We start from the raw sequence: 16,425 nt of genomic DNA on the forward strand, positions 1-16,425 counted from the left end.
ATACCGTGCGGAATATCTATCGGGAAAGATTAATTCGAAATTGCTCGAAATTTTTTCAAGTATCAAATAGTAGTTTTTGTGGTTTGGTTTCTTCGACAATAATAATAAATGTCGAATTCAACAACTTTATGCAATTTTCTAGTCATTACCTCGCATAAACCACTATAGCAGGTGTACCACAATTTCTTTGCTCAGGCAAAGGAAATGGCAATAGAAAATTCGCTTGCAGATGGATTGATAAATCATTGCTGTCTGACTCTTCTCCATCATTTTGGATAGCACAGGAAGAGACCCATTTTTATTTTACTACATATTTGTCTCTATAAAAGCTAAACAAGGGTGAGGACTACTTTCTACCGTTTCACCCAAATTTACCGTGCTGCCTGGGGAACTGCCTAGGAGATCCAACCGAGTTCGACCCGTCGAGTTATTCCTCTATTAACAATCCATAAATATCATTTTCCATGGTTGGTATCCGGCGAGCGGACACTGCTATTGCTGCTCTAGAAGAAAATTTCGGCTTCCATGGTGCACGCCACGATAAATCATAAAATTTACTTATTTATTGCCACTGCGATCGGGGCTACCGAGACGAGACGAGAAGTGTGGCGAAACTCCAGGCACTACCCCGTGGATGATGACGACTTTCATCTTACTGTTGTTGTTTGTCATTCGAGTCCGTATCCCCGAGTTTGTAGTCGTAAAATTTTCTGCTCCTTGACTACTCGGTGTATATTTCGGGTTAGTCGCCTATTGTTTGCACCATATGGATCCTGCGTCCTGTGTAAGGCTGCGCTCGCTTACGAAACTTCACAGTCGGTGGCTCTGCACTATGAAATTGTACAATCGACTTCGGAGTTTGCTTAGCTCTACACATACTGCGAACTGGTTCCGGGGACAAATTTTATGTTGACAGCAGAACTATGCTAGGAGTTACATTGTTCCAAACTGGCAACATAAATCAAACCCTATGAAGTGAACATACAAACGTTTAATAACATTGGCGCAGCGAGACGTAAAATAGCAAACGCGGAAAAATGTTTTTGTGGTGCTCGGAGTATTATGAGTTCCACGGCTGCGAGTTTAACTGGGTTGAAAAAGAACAATTTGAATTCGTTTTTTTTGGAACATACTAACCGGGAAAAAACTGTTTAGTGATACGTGTCACGATGCTACGAAGTTAGAAAAACAAAAATTTTCGAACGACTAAATAATGTTATGTTGGTCGGTAAAGCATCGAGCTTTAAACAGGATTTCTTATGATGAACAATATTCATTCTAGTCTAATTTTAATCCATATGACACATGAAAATAATTTTGATTTGAAGAAGCTTTGAATCGTTGGTAGCACTTCCGTACAAGATTAAAAAAATTATGAATCGATATTCATTTAAATATATGGTACTGATGAAATTATTGATTTGTTGAATTTGGACGTGGTCGTCCATTTGAGGTGTTTATTCCAGAAAACATTAGAAAAGTTTTCAAATTGGTGATATCTAATCGTGAATTGAAATTGCACGATATTGTAGAGACCATAATGATATCAGAAAGCAGTGTATTTACAATTAAATATTAACATTGGATCATGAATAAGCTCTTGTTTTTTCGTGGGGCCGCGTTTATTCTCAGTCGATCAAAACCAACAACCTGTTGATAATTCAGAGCAGTGTTTGATCATGGTTACAAGTAATGAACCAGATTTTTGTGCTGATATGGGACAATGGATGAAACATGGATCCTCCGGAATCAAGACTATCATCATCTGAGTGTGCTGCAGCCGGTGAGTCACGTCCGAAGCGTCCAAATACAGGTGGGAATGTTATGACTTCAGTATTTCGAGATGCATATGGTATAATCTTAATCGACTATCTCGGGAAAGGAAAAACAATTTTTCAGCGAATACCACACAACGTTGTTAGATCAATTGAATGCAAAAATTAAGGAAAAACGATCTCACCTGTCGAATGAAAAACCGCTGTTTTACCAAGACAATGCACCGATTCACAAATCGATGACAACGAAGGTTCAATTGAACGAATTACACTTCGAATTGCTTCCTCATCTATCAACTAGTCCAGATCTGACCCTCGGTAACTACTATTTGCTAATTTAAAAAAATGTTCACCGGTAAGAAATTCTACTTAAATGAAGACTATTTGAGGCAAAAGACATATCCTTCTACAAGCACGGCATCGAGAAGTTAGATAAGCGTTAGAATAATTGTGTTGCTCTTGGAGGGGACTATATTGATTAATAAAATCAATTTTTAGCAAAAAGAATCCTGGCAAAGGTTATCCTATATTGTGCATTGGGCACATAACCGATTTCTATACATTATGTTTCGTCTTTGACTTGTCAGTACAAAACAGTTTATGTTGAACTGTTATGTAACCTAGCAGCTCAACATAAACCGCTAGACAGACATAAAGTTTCTGCTACTTACGGAACACTTTTTTTTATTTGCACCGAAGTGCAACGTCTTTACTGTCGTGCCGAACGTAAACGAGTTTCGACTTAAACTGGCCGATTTAGGTAATGGTCATTTAGGGGTTATCCTATTTTGTGCATTGGGCACATAACATAACATAAAAAGAAACGTTTTTCTTAGTTAATTGCACGACTTATTGAGTGATGTGTTAAGTTACGTTATTCATTCGGTTCTATCTCTGGAATCAAGTATGCCCTCCGTGATTTATTACACTGAATCTGAGGCTACACAGTTCGAAAAATTCTTGTGATTTTACTTCTTATCAGATGCACATAAATGGAGCGTCATATTTTACACAAATTTATGTTCAAGAAGATAAAAAATTGTGTGATTTGAAAATTACATGGCTTTAAAACGAATGAAATAAAAATCAAAAAGATCGACAGCAACAACGCGACCTGAACCGAAAAACATTAGATCACAAAGCACATCAGTTAGTAGACTGAGCCACAGAAGCACATATCTGCTTGGCTGGGAAATCGCATATAAATTCATACAGTCTCACTTGCTAGCCGAATGCAAATCACACTCGGAACCAGTAAATTTCTGAACGAATGGAATATTGGGTCATTTGAGAAGTTAAGTAGTTATGAATTGTATCGTTTGTAGAATTACGTCACCTGTAAAATTCATAATTTCTTTCTGTGTACATTCTAGCTTTGTCCGTTACGTCACATATGCGATTATATATCGAGAATCGGAAGTGTTTCCTCGTTTGAACCGTGATCCGTAGCCAAGTTTGTCCAAATTGGCTCAATCATCTTTGAGAACAGGATAAGAAAAATTTGGTTTTTCGGTTACGTCATTTATACGACTCTGTCAGCTTTCAAACTAGTCATGGGTCTTCCAAACTTGATCAATGGTCAAATTATGACTTTCAAACAAACCCAAGATTACCGAAATGGCTCTAGTCATTTGGGTATGTCTGTTGGTTCAAGTTGCTAGTTTACTTACAGTGCGATGGGGTTGATTGTTCCCAAAAGTACATACCTGTAAACAATAAAAGAAAAAAAAATGGATTAAAATTTGTTCCTATAATTTGAAATCATTTACACTAATTTACATTTATTTTGTTGGTTGAGCAATTAATAGCAGAAAAGGTTGAAAACATCGCATAGTTGTATTCGCAAGTCATTGTTTCAATCTGTTTTTTTTTCGTTATATAATATAAAGGTTTAAAAATTAGGTTCAAATTTCTTCAATTTGAACGAGATATTGTATAAGTTTTCAGTATGGCAAACCATTGCACGGATGGAATTCGGCTAAAGATTAATTTTGGAAAGGAGTAGATGTTTTTTTGTATACGCTTTCTGCAAATCTTAATTTGTAAGCTGTTTGTAAACAAATAATGTTCAAGAAGAAGTTGCAGCAAAGCGAAACTTAAGATTACAAAGTCCAATACGATACTCTAAAAAATATAGGATCAGTTGCCGTGAACCAGTAAGTTCAGTAGTAGTGTAACTTCATGGACCCTACATTAAGAAACGTCGATAAACATTGGCAAACGTCGGCTACAAAACATGTTTGGAAATAAGTAAACATATCTTCGAACGTTCTTCGCAAAATATTTTGTTTCTCCTATTTATGAGGATGAGCAAATATTAGAATAAATTGATTTCAAGTGATAATTCTAAATTATTTCTATTTTCGAATATTAAGAACCGCTGGACACGCAGCAAAATCGTCTAATTTAGTACATGCTCTGTAATCAATTTATATTCTCCGAGATTCGTTTAGTAGATTTAATGATTTTTCGGCAAGGTGCATCTTTTTGCCGAGATTTGTTTATCCGTAAGTTTATCTTTTGCCGAGATGATTACCGAATACTCGGTGTAAATGTCGACAATTATATCCAGAAAAAAAATAAACAAGTTTGTAGAAAACCATTCTTCGGATCGAAAACAAAAAAATTACTTATAATGGTTTGCTCCTCGGATTAGTCGTTCTGGAGTTACGAAAATTGCACCAGGTAGCGGCCGTGCCCATCCTGAATACGTACGAAGCTCTGCTGCATTGGGTTGCTTTCTAGGTTGTGCTTCATGCAGACTGGAATTGGTAGATTAATTCTTCGGATAGGAAAAAGTGTCGTCTCTGAAGAAATTGTTTCGTCAAATTTTATTTCTTCCTTTATCAGTATTTTTTCAAACTGATGTTCATTTGATAATGATAAAAGCTAAACTGAGTTTAAGAACGAATATTTCAGCGAGTTCATCTCACTCTAACAATAGCTTTGTATTTGCTGTATTTTAGATCTACTTAATACCCAATTTCCTACCGAGCTACTACGACATCAGTTTTTGAACACAAGCCAAACAATGATTTTGTGTATTCCTTCCTACTAAAGTGGGCTAAAATTTATCACTGATCGGTTTACGTCTTGCCAGGAGCCAACAACCAAATAGCCATGGTGCAAGGTCTCACCAACAGGAACTGACTTGGGCTCGTCCCGTGTGGGGAAAAAGTAATCACCTATGCAGATGAGTTGACATGACTATTTCCATTCCAACTTCATCAGCGGCTCTCGCCAATACACCGACCGACTGTTTTGGGTGGTTTTTCGGGGTGCAAAAGGGCTCACAGTGGAACAAAACAAAAACCGCTAGCGCAAATAAATGACACCGTACACCTGCAATCAGTCTGCGTGTTTGAAAAATTGTTCAGGTTGACGAGTTTCCATATTAACTGCTATGTTTGTACCGCACTGGATGTGTCACAACACTGGTAGTTACTTTTTTTTCTTCCTACCGACACCGGAAAAAAATGAAAAGTCCTATAGCAGTACATTATTTCGGTATCATATATCACCGCCAGCAGGTGGACTGCCACGGCTGACTTAGAGCAATGGAGGGAGTATTTGTTGTGCAAACACTCGCCGCTGGCAGACAATTACAGGACACTGTTTGAGGGGTTGTGCGAAGTTCGTCAGCATACAATTAGAAGATGTCACTTAGAATTTTAAACTGCAACCAGCCGACCTGAATGCTCAAGGTACTGACCGATTTTGGACGGTTATTTTGCTCCAGTAATTACTTTTTTTCCTTTCTATCTCTTTCACTCATAAGAACCCCCTCGTTAGCGTAATGAAAGCTCCAGTACGGCGGCGAAAAATGCCATTTCACCCATTAGTTAGGCAGTAGGTTGACGCAGTTTTCATCACAAGATCGTTCCGTTACTCTTTCCTGGTAAATTGTCCGTCCCTACGGAATCCGTTCCGGTGGAAAATAACACCAAATGAGTTTAGTTGAGTGGAAAATATTTCCTTATTCTCCTGCTCCGGAGTTGCTCTGATGTTATATCACTGCACACACACACACACACACATACGCAAACTACTGCACTTGGAACGCGTTCGTTCAAATGCTTTGCCGGTCGGTGCACTTATCGGCTTCAACGAGCGGATTGCTGGGCCAGACAAAACTTTCAACCTACAAGATAAACTGGCCCCGTATGTATGTACGTATGTATGTATGCATATCTGTATGTGTGCCGCACACTGGAGCCACATTCCTCTGCAGAACATATTAAACTCGGGTGACAAGTCGTTATTATTATACTTGACTTTCGTTTCGTTTCTTGCAGGATCATTTATCCATTTCCAATAGGAGCTTCATTTGTCAGTTTTTTTTTCTGCTAGAAGCTTCCTAATGGTTGTTAGTTGAAGGAAAACCTTGCGGTATGAGTAGACCCGAAGAGTACTGTTCGAAGCTGAACGGATTAGTGACGGTGGAATGCGAGTTGTTAATTTATTGTCTAGTGTGAACCATAATATTTAATGATTTACACAGTGAAGGGAAGCAAGAGATTGTTGTAAGTTAAATGGTACAAGATAGCAAGGAAATTTTTTGCTAATTACGAATTCGCCTTATTTTGTTGCAGTGTCTAGTGCTGAATGTGTCAAAAGTGCATTATCTTGAACGATGGAGGCGGGTGGTATTTTAATCGAAGCAGATATATTATGATTAAACAATAAAATTATGATTAAAGTGTTTGGAATGCAGTGGAACGTACCCATGCCTTGGTACAAGATGAAAGTTTACGTAGATGAGCAATTGCAGAAATGGATAACAAGTCATCAGATTTCACAAACTCCGATTCGGATGAAGCACGTTTTCAGTGTAGCAAAGCATATGTTTTGCACAACTGGAGAGACCGATTCTACTCAAGACGGTTTTTAAAAAAAAGTAAATATGTGTTTCGGAGTGCCTTTTCATCAAATCACACTTTATTTCTAAAATTGGTAATTTCATAAAAATGGTGTTTGAAGGAAGTCATAAGAAATCTAGTGAACACCGGTCATCCAGTGAACGACCACTAAGAGGTTTGAGCTGGGTATAAATAAACGATGTTATAATATTATAATAATAATAATAATAATAATAATAATAATAATAATAATAATAATAATAATAATAATAATAATAATAATAATAATAATAATAATAATAATAATAATAATAATAATAATAATAATAATAATAATATTAATAATAATAATAATAATAATAATAATAATAATATTAATAATAATAATAATAATAATAATAATAATAATAACAATAATAAAAAAGAGAACTCAAAAACTACAAAAGTAACTAAAAAAATTGATTTTTGTTCGATTTCACTGCTTTAACAATTGTAGACTTGTAAACAATCGTTTCAAATAAAATATACAATTACCATTGGCTCACTAAACATTCAAAGTACTTTTATTTTTTTGAATTTTTGTTTTCTAGAATGGTTACTTCTAAGGAAAAGATATTTATTGCAAATTTATTGCGCTTGAGCTGTAGAACAATATTTTACTGTTTGAATAAGAGCTTCAAATTGTCACGCATTCTCAAAGAATGATTTCATTCCAACATATCCATCCAAAACAAACGATGTGAGACGAAGTAATTTCGTTTCTCATTGAATCAAAAGAGAGTATCAATGCTAGCGTCGTAAACAGACCAATATCGAATATTTAGGTGTTATGCCAACTTTTATATGGGAAGCCATCACTGTGCAACGCAATGTTGAACAACATAATTCGAGACGATTGAACTTCGGCAACTGGAGGAAAGCTGGTTACTTTTTTTTTTAAATTATTTATCACCATTCAACAACTAAACCGAATTTTTAAGTAAATTCGATTGGAATGAAAGCCATAGACAAAATTATACCGGTTTAACTGAAAAAGCGTGTGATTTTTCAAGCCACAACACAAAAAAAAACAATCAGTGGATATCAATTACCCGTCGGACACTTCTCGTGTCCATGCCATGCGCCAAATTTCCCGGGTTGTCATAACCGATCCGCTCGTCGTAACTTTAATCCCTTCGAACAGCCTAAATCCACGTTTTTCATAGACGACTTCTCATTTATATGTTAAAGCGGGTCGCTTAGCTGGCTTTTTTTTCGTGTTCGAATTCAGTGTGTTAGAACTTTAATTCTTTAAGTTGTTTACCTACTGAACGCATCTATTGGACTTCAAAAGGAAATATTTTCCGGAATCAGTATTGATTAGAAAGTGGCTGCCACATGGCTTCCAAGTTTTTCAGTCCCCAAACCGAACACAAGTCGGAGCAGTAAACAAAGAAACAACTGCGAGAGTCGTTCTGAATGATACAAAACACATAAAAAATCCAAAAGGAAAAGCAGATAAACGCACATACACACATACAGTCATAATGAAAACAGTATCACCAACGACCAACGATGGCGCCATCTGCCGGGTGAAAGGACTTCCTGAAAACACACAACACACCAAATGGCAGCAGTACAGAGAAAAGATGCCAAGATGGGAAAAGGACGATAGCGACCAAAACCCGAAGACGGTTCCTTTTCAGCCTCGCAAACAAAAGCGAGCAAAAAACACAAAACTCGCCAGCCAGCCACCAAAACGACAATCCGTCGCACAGGAGTGAGAAAGTTTTCATTAAAAATACTTATTACGGTGAGAAATATTGCAGTGCGAACTTTCCCTTCTTATCAGCGAGTTCCCCTGCTTCATCGATCGAAACTCTTCAGTTGTCCCCACTATAAAGACTTTGCTAAGAACTTTCCTCTCCATTGATATCGTCATTATTGCGACTTGGCAACGGTGAGGTAGAGGCTATTTTCCGAATCCTCTTGGGTGCGGTGGGTGAACGGTTGGAATGTCCGTTTGAAAGCCCGGGAAAAGAAATAAAGACAATAAAACGTGATGAAGAGGGTGCTGAATTCAATATTTGTCCCTTGGAGCAATAATTCCGACGACAAAAGAACGGAACGAGTGAATCCACCGGGCAGAGTTTGATGGCGGCAGTAGCCGACTAAATGGGAAAACTCGAAAACGGGTTTCCATTTTCCACAAGGTTTGCAGTGCAATATCGTGTCCGCCTTTCGGTGTGCACCACTTTGCTCTGCGCTTCTGACCCCGGAACCATCCGCTGCCGACTGGCCACAGTTTGACGATGGCAAACGAAGTTGCCGGGAATGGTGGCTGTGTGCGCTTTCATCGGTGATAATTATTGCTGCTTTTCATGAGTTTTTTTTTTGGCTGCTTCCTACGGGAAACGGAAAACAGTTTCGCCACTCATCTCGGGGTTCTATGGCCAATAGGAAGTGTTTCGGGCGAAACTGTGCTCAATAATTTGAAATTAATATTTTCACCCTGTGAGATTGCTGGTAGTGGGAAGAGATAAGTACTGGAGCGAAGTTTGGCTGTGGTATAGAAAAAATATTGTACTTGCAGCATGAGTAGAGCATTCAGTTGTGATCGTTGCTCGTATATGTAAAATAATTCTGTCCTTTGCCGTTGACTTTTTTGAGTATGGTAATACATAATACCTAATCGAACAAATTACTTTTTCTGATCCCGTTCCAAGCATATTGAAGAGTAATTAATCGTTATCAAGACGAAATATCGAATCTCATCATATAACTTTTCGATGCAATTACTTTAAATTATTGAACTATAAACTATGATCAATGCATGCTATGCGAACACATGACATTGAGCTACAAATCTAATCTAAATCTAACTTTTCGTGTGTAGCACCACAATAACTTCATTGAACTGAAAAGATACCGCGAAAAAGTGGGCGCCGGGCTGCTATCTTCTACCAGAGCAGTGGTATAAATAGCGTACGCGAAAGGAGATTTATAGCGTTAATAGTTAGTAAAATGCAAGCCCTTGTGATGGGATTTCAAGTAATTCGTGAAATGTTGTTCGAGTTGAAAATCAAAAGACATTTCTTCAATTACTACACTATCAACGATCCGACAGCAAGATTCGATGAAGATTAGGAGTAGTTAGGAGATCACTCAACCAAAAAAAAAACGGAGAATGAAATCACTTTCGCTAGTAGTTAGTTTGTACTAAAGAGAAATCAGTCAAACTTTGCTTTTGTTCGAAACAATTTTTCCAAACTGTCATCAGTATTTTCGAATATAACATTCATTAAAGCACATGTCTTTTACGTACACTGGAACCTCTTGTTAGGCATTGAGCTATATATCGTTCCTAATTAATGAATAATAATACAAACCTGAAGATTTGCAAATGCCTTCAAATGGTTGTATCTGTAAGGTTTTCTTTCTTAAAAAGACAGTAATGACACATGTTTTAAATTAAAGTATTACCATAGTATTTCTTCTATTTTGGTTTTTAACCTTTTTTAAATTCTATTTATCTTTCGAGAAAAAACATATGGGAAAAAAGACGAATATCGGGACTCAAACCTGTAGCTTTTTCCTATCCAGGGAAATCGTTTTGCCAATTGAACTACCCTACATGTGAAAAATACGAAGAAACAGCTGAAATGAACAAACGAACCGAACATGCTCAGCAGTGCTCATTAGCCACGCAGTTCATTTATAGCCATATCGCTATGGCAAGTCAATTTTAGTCATATCGTCTCCGCATTGCCGTTAGACGCTGATTTGGGATTTTCGTTTGTCTCTTTCGCTGTCTCTGTGGTTCTTTTTTCTACAATGATTACCTACAACTTCTTCTTAGATACAATTTGGGTACCATCAACAGTTTACGAGTTACAATGATTAGGTGGGCGTAATTCAATAAAAACCGGAGCTTGTTGAATTTCATGTCCAAAATTCAGACTGTAGCTTTATATATTAAAAAAAAACGCTAATTAAACAAACAATATTTGTTTTAATCCCAAATTTTTATCTTAAATATTGCAAAAAGAATTACAGAGACGCATTTTAATGATATTTTTGGGTTTGCTTTTTATTCATTCAAAATACGTCCAATTGTTTATTTTACACCATTTGTAGGGGGCAAAGAGGAGTTTTCTTGATATCTCTTCTCTTGTTTTATGGTACCAGCTACTGAAAATTTTTTGAATTTATTGTAATCGTTCGAACTATTTAAACGCTCGTGAGGTATCTTAATCCATATTAAAAAAAACTTATGCTTTCTGTACAGTGGCAGCATTCTCTTCTTCAAACATTCTTTCTCGTATATACCTTGGCGTTAATTGTGCCCTTCGCGAAGAAAACCGATGACAGCAAACCACAGGTACAAATTGATTGCCAGACCAACACCTTCTGTCAAACTTTTCCATCGCCACCGTGGTGTCAGCGTCGTCCTGGTCCTGGTACACCGATTTCGTATAATATCGCGGTCCGGGCAGTGCTGAGAGTCTTCCTTGGCGTAGGTTTCGTCGTCGATCAGGATGCATCCGTCTTTATTTTGTAGAATCCGGTTATACAGTTTTCGCGCTCTTGTTTTGGCCTGAACTTGCTGTACCACGGATTTTTTCGGCACCTTTTGTTTCTTGTACGTTTTCAGGGAGTTCCGAACTTTGATCCGTTGAATCATCCCGATGCTGGTGTTGAACTACTTGGCCAAATCTCGCGTCGACGCCGATTGGTTTTTCCTGATGTACTCAACCACTTTTAAGTCCCTGCCGGGCTGGCTGGAACCCGTTTTCCTACTGGATCGGGGCAAATCCTTCATGGAAAGGGTCTTACCGAACTTCTCGATAATATTTTTGACACTGGTGTGGTGCACTTTCACCCGTTTTGCAATTTCGTTGTACGTGACACCACTTTCTGAGCACCAAGGTTTTGCGCCCCTTTCAGTGATGGTAAAATTATTTTAATACACTTTAACCTATATTTCCGAATCCGGAAGTCGGATCCGGATGAAATTCAGGAATTACGTATAGCACCACAGGACCTTTCATTTGAACCTAAGTTTGTGAAAATCGGTCGCGCCATCTATGAGAAAAGTTAGAACACATATTTTCATTTTTTTTGCACATTTTACCCCATAACTCCGGAACCGGAAGTCAGATCCAAATAATATTCAGGAATTTTCTATGAGACCACAAGACCTTTCATTTGAATCCAAGTTTTTGAAAATCGGTTCCACCATCTCCGAGAAAAGTGAGTGCATAGAAACGTTACATACACACATACGCACATACGCACATACACACATACGCACATACTTACATACGCACATACACACAAATATACACACATACACACACATACAAACATAGACATTTTGCGTACTCGACGAACTGAGTCGAATGGTATATGACACGTTCAAAAGTCGGTTTTCACAGTGATTGCATAACCTTTTTATATGAGAAAGGCAAAACAGAAGTCGAAAATATGTTCTTTCGTGAGGTATGTTATCTCAATTCATATTGAAAAAAAAAGTCGAAAAAAATGAATGAATAAACTTTAAATTCGTTGTAATGGTATGTAAAAGTTAATTTTCTACTCCCTGTAATTTTTGAACAGTTTTAGCGAAATGAAACAGATAATTTTCTCACCATCAATTTTTGACGGAATAATGGGTTTTCAAATATAAAAATAAATATTTGGTAACGTAAACGTCATTATCGTGATATTTTATAAAGTACCTCACTCTGCCCCTACCGAACATTGCATCAATTTTTGTTTCATCAATTTCACTTTTTTTCTTGTGAGTTGAAATAGTTTTGATCTCCAAATTTAGATTCCTTGGGAGATCTTTCTTCAAATATTACATTTTAATTTTTGAATCATGCCAGTAGAACGGTACTTATATTAAAAGAAAACGTCCCTACGCAAAGTAAGTGTTTTTCTTTTTTTATAAGCTAGTTTTAGTTTTATTTTACTATGCCGGCATTTTCTGGATGTCATTGACTGGACCAATGCTTCGTTGAGGTCGCTGCTTTGAAATTGACAAGTATTTTCCGATTGGTCGAAATTCCGGGCAAATCGGAGGATTCATTAGCTTGGAGACAAAATCGATCTTCTTAGCTGCGTATCACTGCAGTAACACCTTGGAGTAGTGGCAGCTGGCTAAATCGTCCCAAAAGATGACCTTGATTCTATGCTATGCTTGCGGGACTGCAATACACGCTTTTTCAGGCATTTTTTGATATAAACTTAGAATGTCATCGTCGAATATGTGACGTATGTTACAACTGCAAATCACTTGTATTTTTCTTCTTTCGAGTTGCATTTGACGTTATTTCGGAACGCGGTCGAATACTTCGATCAAACTTGTGCCAGTTGTTTTCTATAGAAGTGTAATCAAATCGCTGTCAAAGATTTTCGATTCCTGAAACTGCTGGCCTGCTGGCGACGCACGAGAGGCGTACCTATTCACTTTTGGTCAGTCTTAAGCGCGCTTTCAGGGTACTTTTTGAGAGCAATCGAGTGATTACCATTATACTGAAAGCATAAAAAATCATCGATGTATACCGCTTTATCACAAAGAAATTCTCAGACATACATATAACTACATACAGGTGGTAAATAACTGGAAGTCAACTGCAATAAATAATAATGATAAAGATTCCCCAAGTTCGCTTTTACACCTCCAACTAAGTAAGAGTCTCTCGGTGGGATAACGTAAAAACTCCTCGTATTAACAGTATGATCGAAGACCACAACACTTTCCAACAAGAGCGGTCATTTTCCCGTTGACGTGCGTGAATTCTTAGTTTCTCTGTCTCGTTAGGACTCCGTTGCACTTGCTTACGAGGCTGCGAATGAAAGTGTCTAGGGCCGGTACCGGTACTACCAATCCCCCACAGCCCACACCACTGACAGGAAAGGAAGCTTAACGAGTTGGAAGAAACTTGTTCATTCATTTAATTTAAAATGTTCTTGCCATGGTGGCAGTATTGTCTGCACTCACTTTCGACGCTTGGAACCACTAGAACGCGATGTGTGTGAGCAGAAGTGGCATGGTAAAACGGGACCAGAGGGAACTGTTTCCTCGAGAAAACGGAACTCCCTGGGAAAAGGGGCAAAACTTTTGTGCTACTACAGCAGATGCAATATGCTGCGATTACGAGTGTTTACTAGCACTTTTTTGTGCGAATCGGCAGTGGAAGGGAAATACGGAACGTGATGTAAGACGGAGATGCAATTTTATGCTCTTGGCTCCTTAAATTGTTCAGGTTGCAGCGAACCCGAACGAAGGCGAGGGATTCGCAAAATGGAGCAGGAAATTAAAGTTTTATTTGCCCGAGCACTGCTAGGCACAAATGTTCGTTACGATGAACTTGTTTCTTCGATGGTGATTTATTTGAAAAATTCGAACATTTTTTATTGTTGTTGTTGTTTGTTGTGCGTAGTGTTTGTCTGATGAACAAATAATGTATTTTAAACTGTATATTGTTGGTTGGCACCTGTGTCGGAGTTTAACATTTATTCCGATCAGATAGTAAAATTTATTAATTTCTTACAAACGTGTTAAACTTTTCCACAGCACCAGAACTGCGAGCAGTCGATAACATCGTCTGAAAAAAAACTGTTGTTAACTTTGCACAATCACGGAAAAGGATCGTTCCTTGATTTGAAGCGCCATTTTGCATTGAGTTATGTTTCGCTGGTTTGTGCAATCCCCAAAGAATATCCAATAAAACGCAATTGTACCTTTTTATTCTACCCCGACTCACATTCTTAGTCGACATAACGAATGCAAACCCCGGACAGCACAACGACTGAGGTCCCATTAAACCTTGTGCCGTTGACACTGGTCCATAATAAAAGCCCATAATGGTGGCAATTGCGAGCAAACCATCAGGATATGACAACGTTTGTCCGGCCGTGCGCCATTCTATCTTCAATTCACCCACCTGCCCTTTACGACTCCATTTTGTTCGCCAGGGGATGAAGCTAACAACTTCCAACCCGATCATGCAACCTTCTTACCGAAGCTTCATCCATTTGTCGGCCACCAAACGAGGACAGTCCGATGCCAGCAAGCTAGCGAAGAACAAATTGCCATCAGTCGAATGAAATTAGCTTTTCCGTCTTGCCAGTTTTACGAGCTACCGACGACAACATCTTGTCCTTGTGGCTCGACTCACATATGGGTTGGCCGGATACGTGTCCGGGTACATGTCGAGCCGAATGCGACGCAGAGGTAACTCTCCACCCAACGGCGCCCAAGACAAGGATCAGACTACAGAAGCAGGCAACGACGCACAAATTGGCGTCAATTTCGCTTCGATAGAAGACACCGGGAGGGCTCAGATTTGATACCAGACAATGATAGCAGTGCACACAAACAAAGAATAAAAACTCTCGGTGAAAATTGCGTTTGAAGGACGAACGAACGATTGTCGATGTAGTTTTGTTGATAACCTCATAATTTCATTTTTTTTTGTGAGACGCTTGCCCATCTGCGTTCGCCGTCTACCGGATTGACTTCTGCTTAAGGATTTATCTCCGTGTCGTCGTTGGCCATGCCAATTGTCCTTGGAGACCGCTACCCGATCGGACCAGCACGACGGCAAATCAGCAAGGAGAAATCAATTTATTATTTTATCCATTGCTCATTCCGAATTCGATAGATAAGTTTTATTTGCCTTCGTTTCCTTTTACGTTTGCAAGATAAATAAAATTAACGGGGCAGACTAGCGACGCAAGTACAATACATACATACATACATACATACATACATACATAAGTTTTTGTAATTCTGTGCTATCGAAAACGATGATAAAAATGCATTAGCTTTTAAACCTGAGATATTTGTCACGACGCTCTGACTCTATAACAATATTTTAAATCTGTTTAATCAACTGTACAGCAGTGGGAAACTAAACTACAGGTATGTAGTATGGAAAATGAATATCTTATACATCACGCTATGCACCAAGTATGTTTAGCTTGAAACAATTTTTATGATTCGTTCGAATTTCTTCATATCAAACGCCTAACCTTGTCTTTTGTTATTAGAGGCTAGTAAAGTAGCTATTTGAATAATGATTTACTCATTAGCAAATGGTGTACGTATTCAAATTGTATCACAAGAATATATTCGGCCAAATTCAACCATTTAACCGATCATCATTTTACTTCCTTAGGATGTTTCTGAAGCACCTTGCCTATTGTTCGTACTGGTTGTCACAGTTGGAGTACTCCGCATTTCGCATGAGCAAATTGATTGCCAAACCATGTATTTTTTTGGGATAACTTTGACATCTTCTAGGACACCAAACTAATGTCAGAAGGTAAATAAAAGAAGTCCCGGAAGCCTCCGGGAATCTGCTTCCTCGTACGTTTCTTTTTTCATATCGAAACAAATCGGTTTGTCAACATTTGTGTGTAGAGCTTCCATGTAAGTGATATGCCTACCGAATTCTGCCGATCATTGCGAGGTTGTTTGAACTGTTATCATAGGACTACAGTACTATTATTAAAGGCGTAATTTTTTTTTGTGTTCCACATATTCGTATCTATTTGTGATATATTGCTTTGAGAATTTTGTCTGTCCTCACCCGTTTAGTATTTTGGCTTTGGTGGTGAGATGGGTTGATCAAGATCATCAAACACTCGATGATGAAGGCACGATTCGAGGAAACGATTGCGAAGATTCAGCAGATTCTGATAAAATAAATCTACCAATCTACGCACCGAAACCTTCTCTATGAAAGAATACATCGAAAATGCGTAATGAAAATCATTGCCTGTGCCATCAGTGCGAG

At 38.1% G+C, this 16,425-nt stretch overlaps 1 protein-coding gene across 30 annotated transcripts in view; it reads right to left on the reverse strand.

Moving 5' to 3' along the window:
• LOC131434615 (protein muscleblind) overlaps nucleotides 1–16,425 on the reverse strand; it is a 961,748-nt gene that overhangs the window by 144,824 nt on the left and 800,499 nt on the right. The window lies entirely within an intron of this gene.

Source organism: Malaya genurostris, chromosome 3, assembly GCF_030247185.1.
Source record: "Malaya genurostris strain Urasoe2022 chromosome 3, Malgen_1.1, whole genome shotgun sequence".
NCBI lineage: Eukaryota > Metazoa > Arthropoda > Insecta > Diptera > Culicidae > Malaya > Malaya genurostris.